We start from the raw sequence: 18,532 nt of genomic DNA, 5'->3' as shown, positions 1-18,532 counted from the left end.
CTTCTTGATACACAACTCAAAACAGTGAAGAGAATTTGAAACGATTAAAGCTAAACACAGAAGAACTGAATTGTTGAATCTTGATGATACAGAAATATCAGAAATCCTGTTTTTGCTGTGATACTGAGTTAAAAGCTATTTGTTCATTGAAAATCTGGTAGCTAGTTGCTTGTGTGGTGTTGACAGAAGAAGATCTTACATCTCCTTAGTTTTTCTGAATATTTAGACTGAGATTTGATACAAAACAGGAATTCATTTTAATGGACAGAAACTGTATTGTTCACAGCAGCTGTACAATTCTTGTAACCTTTGTCTGAGCTAAATGAGGATTGATTTCATCTTTTTACTGATTGAATGCTAAATGAGGGACAATGTACAGTTCATTTATTCAGTTTTCAAGCTAGAATTACTTGGAATTCTAAATCTTGATACATTTTGCTAAATCCTTTGAGGTTACAAGAAGCTGCAAAAAATCAAGGGAATTGTACAGAATTTGCAATTCTGTTTTCATAGCTAATGTATCATTTTGTTGAGCATTTGTTGAGTTTAATTGCTCGAGACGAGCAAAGTTCGAAGTGTGGGGGAGGTAAGGTATGATCCAAGGGCAGAAATGTTGAAATGTTGAAGAAATGCTGAAATGTTGAAGTCAATTCCAGAATGCAGAATTTTGTATCAAGGGTGTGTTTTAATTCAGAGGGAAAAGCAGTGAAGATCTTGCAGTATTTGAAACAAATGGAGTTGCATTTTCCTTTCATGATGTTGTGAACGAATTCTATAGAATTTTATTGAATCAATTGCTGAAATTGGAATTGCAGAGCTGAATTCATGGTCATTTTGCAGTTAGTCAGTGATGTACTACAAGGTAAAGCTGTAGAAGTTCGAGTATGAGTAGGATCATTAGTTAGAACTTGAAGGAACAATTAAATGAGAGATGCACAGTGAGTTTTTGTAGCTTAACAGAAAGGAGATGTGCAGGGTACTAAAAGTCAAGCTTTTATTGTGCCGTTTGTGCCGGAAATTGTGAAAGGTTAAGAACTGCAATTAAGTAATGGAAATTGCTGAAATTGGTAATGAATGAAATGGTTTTCAAGGGTTGTTAGTTATGTATTCATTAAAGCTTAAGGGATAAGAAGTGGATTGTTGAACAGTGCTTAAGCGGTTGCAAGAATGTTAAGGAAGAAGTTTAAAGAGGGAAGTATGGTTAAGTATTCATTCATATAACACTCTTGTGTATCCATATCTTCCACTAGGACTTAAATTCATACTTTCTTTCTTCTCTTATCTTGTTGCTAATTTTTCTTTTCTTTTCTTTTCTTGCAACTAATGCTTTGACTTGTACTTAATTCACATGCTTACATTTTCTTTCCCATGATTAACCTTCATAGTATGGTTTGTATCCATGATCATGGTGGAGAGTAGAAGATAAGCAAGCTTATGGTACTTCATGAAGCGCAAGTAGCATGAGTGCTCTCCACTTTTGTGATTACATGAGAGATAGGATGAGGGCCACTAAAATTCAATCTTGTGAAGTTTTTAGTGTTAAATCAATTTCAATCTTCTCATGATGGATGGAAATTATTATGTTGTTAACTAAGAGTAAAGTTTTAAGTCCATGAATGCTTGAGATTTTGGAATGTGATAATCTTAGATGGTTTACTTTCTTTATTCTCTAATCATGTTTAGGAATTTGTTTAGGGGGTGCCATTTAAGTAGGATTTTAGTTTTCTTGACTTTCACGGGACGCTCAAGAGTAAGTGTGGGGGAATTTGATAACCATGATTTTATTTTATTATTTTCATTCATATAATCATGGTTTGATATAGTTTCATATATAGAACCCATATTTACACTACATTTTATACTTTGTGTTAATTTTGGACTTAATTATAAATTAGTCTATTTTCATGGTATTTTGATGCTGATATTTGTTCATTATCTTGTAGGTATCAAAAGGGTCATGGACCCGATCAGATTAAGCTGCATTTGGGCTCAGATTTAGGGTTAAACGAGGCGATCACATCTTGGAGCTATTTGGACCGTTCATCTTCAATCAAGCAAATCTGAGCTATCCGTGGAGGATCTGGTCCATCCAAAATACAAGGAAGCACATCACAGCCATAGATGAAGATCCAAGAGCTTTGATCCAAATCTGAGATGTCTCCACCGTTGATCAAGCCCTGAAAGATATGGACCGTCCGATCAAAACTGAGGAGGCTTAAAAGCTTCGCGTGAGAAGCTACAGTTGAGCTCGGTTCGCGATTTCTCACCACTGTTCATCGTCTTCAACCTTTGCGATGCCGAGGCTCCCGTCCACAATTCGAGATACATTTTAGTTCGGTCATCATCAGCAATTAATCTTAGAACCGGCGATCATCTTCCGGTCATTAGATCACAGTAGAGGGAGTTCTTTTCTGCTGTGATCTCCATATCACGCCATTCACGGGAAAATCAGATCGAGGGAGTTTTCTTGATCTGGAAGATCCTATCAAATTGAAGGAGCTTCGGAGGAGTTTTTTCCAGAGTTCCTGTCTACATTCCATTCATCAAGGACTCGCGTTTCCAGATCGGAGCCGATCAACTAATTTGGGATCGCGACGCCATTTCCTCTGCTTTTCGGATGATGAATATCTGATGAGATTGCAAGCTCGTAGGGAGGTTTCTGCTAGTTTCAATTCTCATAAACTTTAGCTACGGAATTTGATCATTGCTGTGATTGTTCAAGGGAGTTTTCTTGAATTTTTCTATGATATCGCAGGGAGACAAAGCTTGAATGTTGCTTGAATTTGTGGATGATTTTTAATTGCATTTCTATTTAGTTTAAACTTTCAGATTTATTGTTTTCATTTGTTCTCCTTTACGTTGCAAGAAAAACCCCATAAAAGAGTGTTTTGTTAGATCTAACTAATATATCTTTGTTCTAGTAAGTTTAGATTTGTAGTTAAGTTTTGTTTCCTTACATTGATTCAACTACGATTCATTAATATTTCGAGTTCTGATTTTTACGGAATTTGCAATTTAGTTTAGTTAGTCTCCAAGTGATCTGTATCAGTTTACTTAGGTTTAATTAGAATTCAATGTTTAAGTGGAGTTGTTATTAGTTCATTTGGAATTAGTTTAGATTTATTTCGGGAATCAAGTAATTTGATCAGAACCAATTTTGTGAGCATGAATTTCTTTTAATTCTTTAGCATTTGATTTTAAGAGTGAGCGATTCCAATTCTGAGTATGCAACAATAAAAACCTTCAGTCAATAAAATGGAATGTATAAATAAGAATAACATCTAATCATTCTCACTTACTAGTTGCCTTTGGAAAAATATGACTTGGGACTCCATACTACATCTCTTATTTTAAGTATTGAACCGTTCCAATTTTAATTAATTTGATGCACCACGTGACATGTAATATGGTTGACACCACACCTCCCTCACTAATCTGACATCCTTGAACACTTTTTCATACACCGCTTGACCTACTCCAAGAATCCTCTAGAGAAGTACCTGTTCGAGAATGGTGCAAAGGAAAAGCTCCACTGACTGATAGTTCTCCCGAGCGAATTAGTACCCCATTTTCTTAACGGGTGTTAGAGGATAAATTGCCAAAACATTATTAGACCCTAAACAGAGGAGAATACTTGGGATCAACTGATCATGTTGGTCCCTTGGTGGCCGGCAAGAGGGGAGGGGTGAATTGCCCTACAAAAATAAACTCAACTCTTTCTCGACTTATAGCTTAATTAAGAACACTTGTAATTAACAATTAAGAGACTAATTAAAAAGATAAAAACACAAGAAGAATTACTTGGTTTGCAATCAAAATATTGTTAATCCAAGGAAAATGAAGCACACTTTATGAAGATCTCCTTTGGGCGGAGTAACCTCTTACAACGTTAACAACTCACAATTAATAGTATAACAGAAAGAAAGGAATTATAAGTTATCTGATCTACTGAAATCATAGCTATATTTATAGCACTGTTCCGGGCACTTGGAAGGGTTCCAGGCGCCTAGAGTGAGATAAAATTCTATCCCCGACGTGTCAGTCAACATACACGTCAAACTTGATAAAAGTTGAGTTTCGGGCGCCCGGAAGGGTTCCGGGCGCCCGAACCACCAAAGTCAACAATGTTGACTTTTTTTGTCCGGGCCCTCGGCTCTGGTTTTGTTCACCTCGGTCCGAGTTTTATGCTTAAGCTCCGTTCGCTTGGATGATTTTGTCCATCCGGAATAGGGCTCACCCAAACCCAACTTCCGGCCTTCTCCTTAAGCAGTCTTTTTCCCCATCTTCTCGTCCCTCGAATGTCGCGTACGTTCTTCTCGTCCACTAGTATACTCTTCTACGGCACCTCGTCCCTCGAATGCACTGTGCCCGTCGGCTCTCTCCCGTGCCATCCTTCTGGCTAGTCGCGTCTTCCGCTTGACTTTCTGTGCTCCTAAGCTCCTACACACTTAGACACAGGGATTAAACCAATCAAAACCTAACCTAATTTAGTTGATCATATTAAAATAACCACGGGGTCCAATAATCTCCTCCTTTTTGATGTGAATCAACCCAAGTTAAGTTAGGACAAAAAAAATATGAAATTAAAGACATGAAATATTATGTAATAAATTGAAGATTGACAAATATACCTCCCTCTTAAACTTAACTTCTAATTCTTCCCCTTTGATCACATAAAAAAGAGGGGTACTAAATAAAATCTTTAAGGGAAAAAAAAAGATTTTAACAGAAATAATTTAAATGAAGCATGCAATTAAAAAAATTTCTAAGTGAGATTTGAAAAAAATTTCTAAGTGAAGTTTGCAAGTAAAGAAAATATTTTAACAAATGTTAAACAATTGACAAATATTGAAAGTATTTAATTTAATTAACTTTTTCGTACTTATCAGTTTGTCAATTAAATATTTAATTCAGAAATTAATTTCCAGGTTATGGCGAGGCACTAGGCCTTCTTGGTTATTGGATCATCAACCACTTCTAAAATAAGCTTTTTAATAAATTTAAATATTTAATCTTCTATCTGAAAACCTTAAGTCTAATTTCACTTTTAATTTAAATAAGTTTTTGGAAGCCAATATAGGTTCCTTCCTACAGGGTTAATCAGGTATTTTCTAGGGATATAAGATTTGGTTACTTTTCTAATCTGCCTTTGTAAAATCTATAGTACCAGTTTAATTCTCTATAGTTTCTAATCTTTAAATCAAAGACATTTGAACATGAAGAATTTTTTAAGTTTTTCTATTTCTTCCTTTAATTTAACATTTTCAAGTTTTATTTTTTCAAAATCTTCTATTAGGCATGATTTTGCTAAAATTCTTTCTATTTCTAAGTTTTCAATTTTTAATTTATCATTTTTACTTTTTAACTTGCACATTGATTTTGTCATAGATTTAATTCCAAAATAAAGCTGATCAGGAGGTAAGAGGCATACCTCATTTACCATATCAGACTTGAAGCCTAACTCTCCCCCTGCTTCGCTGCATTCATCTGAAGTTTCTCCCCCTTCATCGATGCTGGCTTCTAAGGTGCTTTGCACTTTATGGCTCGCCATCAGTGCTAGTCCAACATATTCTTCTATTTCTGACTCGGATGATGAGCTATCATCCCAAGTAGCCATTAGAGTCTTGTACTTGTTTTGCTTAGGGATCTTTCCTTTTTCCTTTTTGAGTTCTGGGCAGTCCTCTTTTAGGTGTTCTTCCCTTTAACACTGGTAACAATGAACCCTTCTTCTATTTCTTGGATTTTTCCTATCCTATATTTCTTTAAATTTGTTAGATCTAAAGAATTTTCTGAATTTCCTTACCATGTAAGTTTTTTGTTCTTCTTCTAAGTCTGACTCGGATTCATCCTTCTTGGTTGCATTTAGGGTCATAATTTGGCTTGACTCTTTTGTTATACCTGCACATCTAGTTTCATATAATTCTAAAGTAGAAAAGAGTTCCTCTAGGGTACTTACCTCAAAGTCCTTTGAGATGTAGTAGGCGTCGATTATCGAGGTCCATTCTGAAGTCCTGGGAAAGGCATTGAGTGTGTAGCATATCGAGTCCCGGTTGGTTACCGTTTCACTGAGGTTTTTGAGTCTGGTGATTAGTTCTTTTACCTTTGCGTGTAGGTCGACTACCTTCTCACCTCTTTCCAGACGGATATTCGTTAGCTTGTTCCGAAGTATGTCTCATCTTGTGAGCTTGGCTTCGGATGTGCCTTTGTAGAGTTCCAGGAATTTTTCCCAGAGTGCTTTGGCCGACGAGTAGCTCCCAATGCGGTTGACTTCTTGAGGCGGCAGCACACTCAGCAAGTGATATTTTGCTCTGTTATTTTCTATGGAATCATTTTGTTCTTTCTTCGTCCAAAGACTCTCCTCCTTCTCCTCTCCGTTTTGATCCATAGGAACTACAATACCATACTTGATTATTAAATGAATCTCAAAGTCAGTTTTTAGAAATACCTCCATTCGGCGTTTCTAGTGTGTGAATTCTCCCTCGAATTTTGGTGGAACGATGCTTAGTCCGGCCATTGATTTCTTTGCTTCAGTCGGCGATTAGTCCTTCTGAAGTGTCCTCGCTTTGATACCACTTGTTGGTCCCTTGATGACCGGCAAAAGAGGAGGGGTGAATTGCCCGGTAAAAATAAACTCAACCCTTTCTCGACTTATAACTTAATTAAGAACACTTGTAATTAACAATTAAGAGACTAATTAAAAAGACAGAAACACAAGGAGAATTACTTGGTCTGCAATCAGAAGATTGCTAATCTAAGGAAAATAAAGCGCACTTTATGAAGATCTCCTTCGGGCGGAGTAGCCTCTTACAACGTTAACAACTCACAACTAATAGTAGAACAGAAAGAAAGGAATTATAAATTGTTATCTGATCTACTAAAATCAGAGCTATATTTGTAGCACTGTTCTGGGTGCCTAGAAGGGTTTCGAGCGCTTGGAGTGGAATAGAATTTTATCCTCGACGCGTCGGTCAACGTGCACGTCGAACTTGATAAAAGTTGAGTTTCGAGCACCCTGACCACCAAAGTCAACAATGTTGACTTTTTGATCTGGGCTCTCTGCTCCAGTTCTGCTCGCCTCGGTCTGGGTCTTCCGCTCTGGCTCCGTTTGCTTGGGTGATTTTGGCCATCCGGAATATGGCTCATCCGAACCTAATTTCCGACATTCTCCTCGAGCAGCCTACCTCCCCTGCTTCTCGCCCCTCGAATGTCGCGTATGTTCTTCTCGTCCACCAGTGTACTCTTCCGCGGCACCTCGTCCCTCGGACGCACTGAGTCCGTCGACTCTCTCCCATGTCGTCCTTCTCGCTAGCCGCGTCTTCCGCTCGACTTCCTGTGCTCCTAAGCTCCTATACACTTAAACACAGAGATTAAACCAAATAGGACCTAACCTAACTTAGTTGATCACATCAAAACAACCACGGGATCCAACAGTTCATCTCTTTAAATTTAAAAATGTTGCCCTCCTTCAACAATTTACAAACTGTGTAAAGTGTCGAATGTTCCTCACTACATTCAGCGGTTCGCCCCAACGATGGTTCAAGCGACTGTCGGACAACTCCATTCACCGTTTCAAGGATTTTAAGACCCCCTGGAGCCTCTTTTCTCTCAAGTAGGGGCCCAAGGAGACCCTTAGAGCTTATATTAAAAGATTCAATCAGGTGGCTATGGAAGTCCCCATAGCCACCATGAAAATTTTTGTGAGTGTCTTTTCTCAAGAGCTTGCTGATAACGACTTCTTTCATAATTTAGTTAGAAGACCTCCAAAGAACTTTGATCTTCTGGTCGACTGAGCATGAGCATCTAAATTCATCAATGTGGAAGAAGCACAAGCCACTTGGAAAAATAAGGTCGCCACACCTGCCTCAACTCCAACCTCCGAGCGGCCGACACCGCTTGCTCCTCCACCTAAAGGACCTTGGGTGGGTCCTCAGTTTCGCCATCAAGAATCATGGTCTCAAGCCGTGCAACATGTAGAGGCCCCTTGAGAAGTACCGCACCTGTGGTGTAGATATCATTGGCCAACTACTCATGACACGTAGGATATTACTCTCTGATAAATTGCCAGAACACCAATTAGAGATTTTGTCAGCGCACCCCATCACCTAACAGTCGCCCTTATCAAAAACCAAATGGTTCACCTAAAAGAAATCAATGAGAGATCGAGCGATGCCAAACAACACGTCCACCGCCAACTGACTGGGCGCAAGTTCCAGCACAGGCTCAACCAAAGCTAACAACCCGGCAGGAGGAAAACTGCAATAATGTCGCCCGAGGCAACATCAACATGATAGTTGGGGGCCCGACTGATGGAGATTCCAACCGAGAAATAAAGTCCCACGTTCAGCATTTGAAGATTCATGCGGTCGGATGCAGCACATAGCAAGCGACCGAGCTTGAAATTAGCTTCAGACCTAAAGATTTGGAAGGGGTGGAAACACCCTATTACGATGCTTTAATAATTAAGGATATTATAGCCAATTATAATATTTCTCGTACTTTTGTTGACACAGGGAGCTCAGTTAATATCATTTTCAAGTAGACATTTGAGCAGTTACAGATAGACTCGAGCAACCTACTGTTGATGCGGTTAGCACTAACGGTCTAACTCAAGTTTTGATGAATGACAAAATAAGTTAAGTTAGTTTCATTGTTATCTAACACTCTAACAGAGTGTCCAAGAGAAGCTCAGACAGGTCGACGGGCTGACCTGATGTCTGGCACGAAGCCCAGCTAGGTCGACGGGCCGACTGGATAGCTGGCACGAAGTCCAAACGGGTCGATGGGTTGACCGGACATTTGGCACAAAATCCAGCTAGGTCGACGGGCTGACCGGATAGCTGGCACGAAGCCCAGATGGGTCGAAGGGCTAACCAGACGTCTGGCAGGTAAGTGAAGGTAAGTCACTGGAGGGGAGTGACTGTGAGGATGCGTTCCCGGGAAGGGAACAGTAGGCATCGATCCGACTTAGATCCATTTCGGATACCTAAGTCGAGATCATGACTAGATTCCGGTCTCGAGGAGACGGAATCTAATTACTATTCTTTTTTGATCATAAACTGTGCTAACACTCTATTTTGCAGGATATTTTCCATTTATGCTTCGGACTAACATTTTCTTGCAGGGAAATGAAGTTGTTGGAAAATGGAGCCCAGGCGCCCGGAAGGGATCCGGGCGTCCGGAATGCAAGTTTTATCCACAACGTCACTTCGCCACGTGGAGCGCCCCTGGTTGGCTCGGGTACGTCATATTCAGGGTGCCCGAAGGGATCCAGGCGCCCCGAACCTCCTATATAAGGAGGGTAAAGGCTGGAGTCAAAAACAAGAACTTACGATCTACTCTCCTGTACTCTTGCTACGCTGTGAAGGCTCTCCGACAAAGTGCTAATTTGTTTGTTCTTTTTCTTATTGTTGATTGTTTTTTTTTGTAATTTCTGTACTTATTTTGTAATAAATATTTCGAATTATTAGTGATTGCCCAACGAAAGCACTCAACGAGTGTGGGCTTTGGAGTAGGAGTCGACACAGACTCCGAACCAAGTAAAAACTACTTGTGTCATTCTTTCTGCTTTCGATTTTTTCGTTGCGTACTTTTGTTATAATTTTTAATCGATATTCACCCCCCCTCTATCGAATTCATGATCCAACAAGTGGTATCAGAGCAGGTACCGCTCTGATTTAGTGCAACCACCAATCAGACAAGGGGGTGAAACCTTTTTCATTTTTTTTTTTCGATTTTCAATTTTTTCATTATATTCTAAACTGGTATTGTTACCTTTTTGGAAATATTTTTCGTTGTAAGTTATCTGAATTGGTGTAACACCAATTCAACTTTTATATTATTTTTTTTCTTCCCACACTATTAATCCAAGACTAAGTCTTGGGATTTTCCTTGTCTATTTCTTTACTTGTGTGCAGGTTAAAAAATGTCTCAAATTTAAGGTTTCAGCATAGTATGTCCTCCCCTATTCAATGGGGATGATTTTCTGTACTGGAAGAAGTGGATGGAAGTCTACTTGAAGACAGACTTCGACCAATGGTTCAGCGTCACCAGAGGCTACAAGGTGCCGGTCGACAACTCTGGAATTCCACTGGACCTGGAACAGTGGACTCCGGACATGAAGAAAAATTTGTCAACAAATTTCAAAGCCCTCAACACCCTACAATGCGGACTGACAAAGGAAGAGTTGAATCGGGTAGGACCACATCAAAACGTGAAAGAGCTATGGGATAAATTGATCGAGCTACACGAAGAAACTAACGACGCTAAGGTAACAAAACACGACCTCCTCTTAAATAAGTTATTTAATATTAAAATATAGGAAGGAGAAACAGTGAGTCAGCTTCACGTAAGGATTAAGGACATCCTCAATGGACTCCACGCGATAGGTCATCAAATGGAGAACCGCGATCTAATAAGGTATGCGTTAAATGCCTTTCCAAATAACACCTTGTGGGCATCCATCGTGAATGCCTACAAGATTTAAAAAAATTTATCTAAATTAAAATTAGATGAACTGTTTTGTGAATTAGAATTGCATGAGCAAACTAATGTCGGGACCGAGAAAGGTGTAGCCTTGTTTGTAGGTTCATCCAAGGAAAGAACAAAGACCAAGCCTGAGGTTGAAGATGAGTCTGACCAGGATTCTGAAGACGAAGAGTACCTGGTGAACCTGGTAAGGAAGATGTTCACCAGGAGAAAGAAAAGCTTCAGCAAGAAGGACCTACAAAAGATCAACTCCCCAAACGAACCGAGAAACGTAACCTGCTTTGGATGCAACAAGAAGAGACACTACAAGAACGAGTGCCTGAGGTTAAAGAGCGACAAGACGAAGACAACAAAAAAGAAGGCTCTCAAAGCAACGTGGGACGACTTGTCCTCAGAAGAATTGGAGGCCGAAGATCAGAAGCACCAGATTCACCACGCATTGATGGCCCTCGAAGCGGAGTCGTTGGACGAATTGGAAGACGGGTCCGAACCCGAATCAAGTCATGAGTCCGTACTCGTTTCCGAAGGTTCCGAAGAGGTACACTTTAATTTGAATAGAAAATTCTTTAAAATTATTGCATGTTTAAATAGGAAATTAATTACAATAGAAAATGAAAACAAATTGCTTCTTGAGGAAAATCAAAATCTCAAGGAACAAATCACAAATTCAAATCCAACTCAAGACCTAACTTTTGAGGAGGAAAATCTATCACTAAAAATAGAAATTAATAAATTAAAAGACCTCTTAGAAAAATTTACAACAAGATCTAAGAATTTAGATCTAATTTTAAATAATCAAAAAGTAATTTACAACAAAATCGGACTTGGCTACAAGTCAAATTCAAATAAAACATTTAAATCGTTAATAACCCAACACAAACAATCAAGTAAAGCTTGGATTCCGAAAGCGTGCTTAACCATGCAAGTAGGACTCAACCAATACTACATACCCAAAGAAAAAATATATTATGTAAAATCAAATAAATCAAATCAAAAACCAAAATACAAACCTAGACTAACAAATTCAAAATCTAAATATTTGAAACCCACCAAAACTTAGAATATCATCAAGTCAATTATAATTATAAAATGAACAGACATAAACCAAGAACTAAAACTTAAAAATAAAGGCCAATAATTCAGGGGGAGGCTCCAGAATAGCTAGCACCTCCAAAAATAATCTACCCGACAGGGTAACCGAAACTAACCTACCCGGCAGGGTAATTAGGACTAGTTAGAAAGGGATCAAGTTTAACTTGACCTATGGTACTGGTGAAGTTTTGGATAATAGTACGTTAGGGAAGCTTAGCCTATGCATGTCTAGGAAGATATGACTTCGACCTAGTGCATTTGGCTAAATGAAACTAACCGAAGCTACCCTTTATGGATCCTAACCAGTTATACCAAGGTTTTGTATTAAGTTCAGTGAATAGGACTATTTGGAAAATCTCGAAGGCATGGTCACTTTAATGATATCCAAGTGACTCACCATAGCCTAGAAGTTTATCCAGAGAATGTCTATTTGTTGAGCCTAAAGCTAAATCTGAATCTAACACATAGTTAAACCAAACCCTAAAACTGAACCTAATTCATCTCACAAAATTATAGGATTCCCTAATTAAAAATTTAGATCAGGTGCGATGACTAAGGACTAAACATAAAATTAAGTAAAAATAAAATTAAATTAAATTAAATACAAAATTATTTTTAAAAATCCCTTTAAAAATTATTTTTAAAAAATCTTTTAAAAACTTTAAAAATTCTTTTAAACAATTCTTTAAAAATTCTTTTAAAAACTTTAAAACTTATTTTAAAAAATTCTTTTAAAAATTTTAAAAATTCTTTTTAAAAAAACTTTAAAAATTGTTTTAAATTTTTTTTAATAATAATAATAATAATAATAATGATGATGATTATTCTTACCTAAACAAAATTGGAATAAAAACATAACTTAACCTTCGACCCCTACTTATTGTAGGAGACCAAGTGGATCTTAGATAGTGGTTGCTCCAAACATATAACTGGGGATCACACCAAATTCACTCAACTTACCTATAAAAGTTTAGGAACAGTTGTCTTTGGTAACAATGACAAACTCAAGGTAATTGGTATAGGTAATATTGAGCTTAAAATTGACTTTATTATTACAAATGTTTTACTTGTTGAAAATTTCAAGTATAATCTCCTTAGTATAAATCAATTGTGTGACACCAGATATAAGGTTTGGTTCTTATCTTCGGAATGCTTAATCAAACACCTAGATAATCCTACGATAAGCCTAAAAGGGTTTAGAAAAGATAACATTTATGCCATTAACTTAATCACTTCTTCAACTAAGTGTTATCTAATACAAAAAGAAGAAACTTGGCTATGGCATAGAAGAATGTCACATACAAATTTCAGAAATATAAATAAATTAAATGGATTAGTTAGAGGTTTACCAAAATTACCTAACTTAGACTCAATAATATGTAATTATTGTCAACAAGGTAAACAAACAAAATGTAACGACCACCCTTCTTACTACTACTACTACTCTCTAAGGATGACCGTTACTTAACTACTGCCTCTACTTAACCGGTGTGATCGAAACCACGAGGAATCCCTACCGAAAAATTTCGGCAGAGTCTCCCCTGTACCGGTGACCAAATTCATCAATACATGCAAATAATACACAGCCACATGCGGCTAGAACATATATCAAACACCCACGCAGTTTAATAAATGACAACAACTAAAAACAAACTATTCTAGCAATAGTACATGAATAAAGCTCCAATAGTGGAAACAACCAAACTAACAATGCGGAATAATAAGAAATAACTCTTTAACAATCTCAGTCGACAATAAGCATAAAGTACGACTCAATTCCCCTGATCTCTCCCACAGTCCTGGCATCACACACCTTCCGCACCACCTTGTCGCCTTCCTTGCTAAATCTTTTCCTTTCCTTTATCTGCAGTAAGAGGAAGTGCAATCTATAAGCAAAATTTGCTTAGTAAGCGCTATCTAACTCACAAAAACACGAATATGCATGTATACAGAAAGAACTAGAAACTATATGCTCTAAAAGAAAATAAAGCATAAACATAACTACTCATGTCAAACTAATAGCAAAGAAAAGCTAAGGAAACTACTCATGTGATTCTAATAGCTAATCATGCTATACAAGAATAAAACTGCATGCTAGTAGATAAAGCTAATCATGCTAAATAAACTAATAAGGAAACAAATAAAACTAATACTGCATGCTAGAATTCAAAAGAACTAAACTTACTGATTCTAAGCATATGTGAAACTTGTTTCATTTGTTCCAAACTTATTCTTTTATACTTTTATACTTATGTGAAACTTATTTTGTTTGTTCAAAAACTTATACTTATAATACTTCAAAATAATAATCAACTTTCTTCTTGGGCCCGGCAACTGTACTTGCTATGCGCGCATCCCTAACTAGACCCGAGATAGCTGGTCTTGAATCTAGTAGGGTTTACTAGGTTATCTAAACTTAGGGACGACTATGGGAGCCCAACCCAAGGACAACTGAGAGTCCAGTATAGTGTCACTGATAAAAGTAAAATACTTGTTATCTTTTAATACTTATATAATGCCTCGGCATTTTCTTTAGCACCTTGTGTGCCAAATCCCTAAAGTCTTGACTTTGGGATCTACTTAAAGCCTTGGCCTTTTTCTTTCTTTTCTTTACCTTTCTTATACTTTTCTTTATCTTTCTTATACTTTTCTTAAACCCAAAATACTGTTAGGGTATCTTCCATATGCATCTATGAGTGAAACTAACTAGATAACACGCAATCATGCATAGAACACAAAAGAAATCTGCACATACAATACTTAACAAAAATCTGCACTAATGCTTAACAAAAATTTGCATACTAGCTTAATAAAAATCTGCATACTAACTTAACAGAAATCTGCATACTAGCTTAATAAAAATCTGCATACTAACTTAACAGAAATTTGCATACTAGCTTAATAAAATCTGTACAACGAAGGGATCTAAACTGCATTAAAATTCTGCACTACAAGGAGATCTAAACTTCATTAAAACTTCCAAATTGATTTCCAACTTTGTTCTGTATTCTCTTCCCACGTTAACTTAAGAGAGTAGGTCCTGGATGCTTAATTTATCTCTTTCACTTCATCTTTCCTAACTTAATGAAGAAGATTACTCAAAATACTCTCAATGTCTGAAGATCAAATCAAATAATATCTTCAACTTCAAGTCTAACCATTAACTCCTTTGGAAATCAAATTTCTATCTACAAAAACAGAATCAATAACTTACAACATGTAACTGAAACATGTAATTGAATGCCAACTAAATGCTTAACATATACTATCATATATGGATCAACAGCAAGGATAGGAACATAATTTAGAGATTCACTTCCGAGGCATTCAGATTTGACAACTAGACTTCTATATGGAAACAACTAAGCCACTGTTATCTAACTAAACACTTCCAGAACTAAACTAGAAATCTGCTACTGTTTAAATTCTATATAAAGGCTTGAAAAGAAATAAATCTGCATTGCCACTACAGACTGTTCTAAGCTCTAAATAGAGTTGTGCGTTTCTGCAGCAAACACAAAGAAATCTGGACTGGAATGAACTCCAAAAAGGGGTTGTTCTAAGCTCTAAACAGAGCTGATCACGCCTACAGAAATGCAAAAAGGAATGTGGCTGCTCTAAGCTCCAAATGAAGCTATTTGTGCCCCTATTGTAGTGTAAATCAACCCAGAACTTGTTGGAAAATTAGAACCTAAACCACATGCTCAAAAATCTAAACCATCACAGGTTCATTACCTGGCAGCAACAATATCTGAATTGCACAGCAAGCCCCAAAGGGAACTGCTCGTGCCCCTTTCCTAGCACAACCGAACTCCACAGAACACTTCAAGAGAAGCTGCTTTTACCCTTTTCATTGCACAATACTAAGTTATGCTTGCTGGTTTGTTTTTAAAATAAAACCTATGCAAAACTTATTCAATCTTTGAGCATGCTACCGCAGAAACACAAAGGAGGAATCAATTCTCAGAACTACACTTAACCCTCTAGCAAAAACTCAATTCTGCACATCACTCCGGAAGCAAAGAAAGAGATCAAAATCCCTAGCAAATATGAATTCGGCACAACACAATCCGAAACAAAAGAAGGAAACTAAAACCTGAAACTACTCTTACCGCAGGTGAGTAGCACTTACCTATCCTTGGACTCAAAATCGGGAAGAGGAGCTGCTAGGGTTCGAAGAAAACTCAAGTTCTCCGACTCTTCCTCGTGCTCACGGCATCAAGCTTCCTTGTCAACAATTCCTTACAGCATATTCTTTGCGTTCTTGCACTCACAGCCGGGAAGAAGGCAGCTAGGGCTTCGGGAAGACTCGAACTCTTGACCTCTTCGTGCTCACGGGTCCTCCTCGACGGAAGGATCACAACCTCGTGAAGAGTCCCTCGAAGAAACCCTCGCCGGTCGCCGGAGGAACCCTAGCTTCTAGCCGCGTCTTCGCCCGAGAGGAGAATCACCGACGCCGTCGCGAGAGAAGAGAAAGGAGAGAAAGATTTTCGGGCAATTAGGTTTCGGGTATCATTAAGCTCCCTTTTGTAACTAGGGTTTCATTATAACTTAACTATATTTCGATATAGGTTTAGTTAAGAAAAGTTCTGCTGGTCTGTTGGTTAAGCGGATCTCTGCTTAACCTGAGGTTTCCGGTTCAAACTTCGTCTTGGACATTATTTTTGTCAAAACTTCTTTCGTTTTGTAAAAATATCAAACGACTTCCAAAAATTGCGTAAAAATTTATAAAAATTTATAAAAATCTATAGAATATTTTAAAAGCATTTCCAAATATTTTTAAGGATATTTAGAACTCAAAATAGAGAAATTTGGGGTGTTACACAAAATCTACTCACAAACCAACTAATCAAATTCAAACCAACTCAATACTAGAACTCCTACACTTAGACTTATTTAATTCTCATGGGATCAAATCAATAAATGATAGTTTATATTGCCTAGTAATAATAGACGACTATTCTAGGTTTACCTGGGTCAAATTCTTAAAAAATAAGGATGAAACTTTTGAAATTTTACAAACTTTTGTAAACAAGTTGAAAATGAAAAAGACCTTAGAATTAAAAGAATTAGAAGTGATAATGTGGGAGAATTTAAAAATCATAAGTTTGATAAATTTTGTCTCGAAAACGGATATTATCCCGAATTTTCGTGTCTTAAAACTCCTCAACAAAATAGAGTTGTAGAAAGAAAAAAATAGAACTCAACTTGAAGCCTCTAGAACTATGCTGAATGAATACAATCTATCTAAGTATTTTTGGGCAGAAGCTGTCAGTACAGCCTGCTATGTGCAAAATAGAACAACACTAAATAAAACACATAATAAAGCCTTTTTTAAAATTTATTATAATAAACAACCAAATATAAAATACTTTAAAGTTTTTAGGTGCCCAACCTTTATCTTAAACACAAGAGAATACTTAGGAAAATTCACTTCTAAAGTAGAAGATGAAATCTTTGTAGGATACTCCCTAAATAGTAGGGGGTACAGAATATATAATAAAGTTATACTAAGAATTGAAGAAACTACTAATATAAAATTTGAGGAATCCAAACAAAACCTAGAACAAACTCAACTTCAATCAATTGAATTTATTCAAGAAAACAATAATCAAGAAGGAACCAATGGCCACGAAGAAGAAGAAGTACCTCAGAGAATCAACCTCCTAGAACCATAAGAGTCAACCCTAATCATCCAATTGATCAGATAATTGTTGATCCAGACTTAAGGGTTCAGACTAGGTCATCTTTTAGAAACCACTACTAGAAAAAATACCTATTAGGACATTTTTTTTATGACACCTATTAGAAAGTGTCATTATAAATCTGTTATAACGACGCTTATTAAAATTGATAATATTTTTAGAAAAAAATATCATATTAGACGGTTTATGATGACACATTTTATAAGTCTCATAATATTATAAATATATTAAACCTTTTCCAAACCTAAACTTTCCCTACCCATCCACCCGATCCTTTCATTTCCTCCTTGCAGCGCCGCCCGTTTTCTTCCCTCTCCCACCCCCTTCTTTCCTTCAACGTAGTCAGGTCCTCTCCCACCCCCTTCTTCCCTTCAACACAGTCAGGTTCTTCCCTCTCCGCAGTAAGCAAGAGGAGCTCAAAGGTAACCTATTTCTTATTTCTTCCCTCTTCGTAGCATCGCGCGCTACCTTGCTAGGTGACGAACAACCGCTTCGCCTATGGCCGCACTCAGGGGGCCACAGCCTCGCCAAGCTAGTGGTTTTGCTAACGGCCGGTTTTCACATGAACTCATGTGAGGGAGCTGATGCCTCGCCAAGCAGTCGATTCACAAACGGCCGCATACGAGGGGTGGATGCCTCGTTGGGCAATGGCTTGTTGCGAGGTAGCGACATCGCTACCTGCTTTTGAAATTCTTGCCCTTTTCTTTTTTTCCCCAATTAATTTGATCTGCATTGGTTGAATAACTATAGGAATTTTAATCATAAATTGGTTGATTTTGTTGACTGTGAATATAGTAGAGAAGTTACTTTGTTGTGTTTGTTGTTGGTAATTATGCATGATGCTTGTGATGTTTGTAATTGAGATTATGTGTTTACCACAAATAAAAAGAAGAGTCCAAATAGGGAAGAGGAGATTGTAAATTCTAAACTCTTGGTCTCATTCTTGGCTTTATGTCTGTATTTCTATTAAATGCTATAAAAGTACCTTCGGAATTGTGACTAAGATATTTACTTTAAATAAAAATAAATCAATCAAAAGTTAGTACCTAATATCATCTTTTGGAATTTGGTTATCAAAACTTAGTAAATATATTGAAATTGGCTTCGTTTCTCATCATTAGCATGCACCAATGGTGGTTTTTGACTTTCATAAAAAAATAGTGGTTATTGATGAGTAGGACAATGCTTCTCTAAAGATAAGTACACAAAGAGGACATAAGAAACATAAGTTGAGTGAATAACCATAACAT

Source organism: Zingiber officinale, chromosome 2B (assembly GCF_018446385.1).
Source record: "Zingiber officinale cultivar Zhangliang chromosome 2B, Zo_v1.1, whole genome shotgun sequence".
NCBI classification, from domain to species: Eukaryota; Viridiplantae; Streptophyta; class Magnoliopsida; order Zingiberales; family Zingiberaceae; genus Zingiber; species Zingiber officinale.
This window is presented reverse-complemented; position numbering follows the sequence as displayed.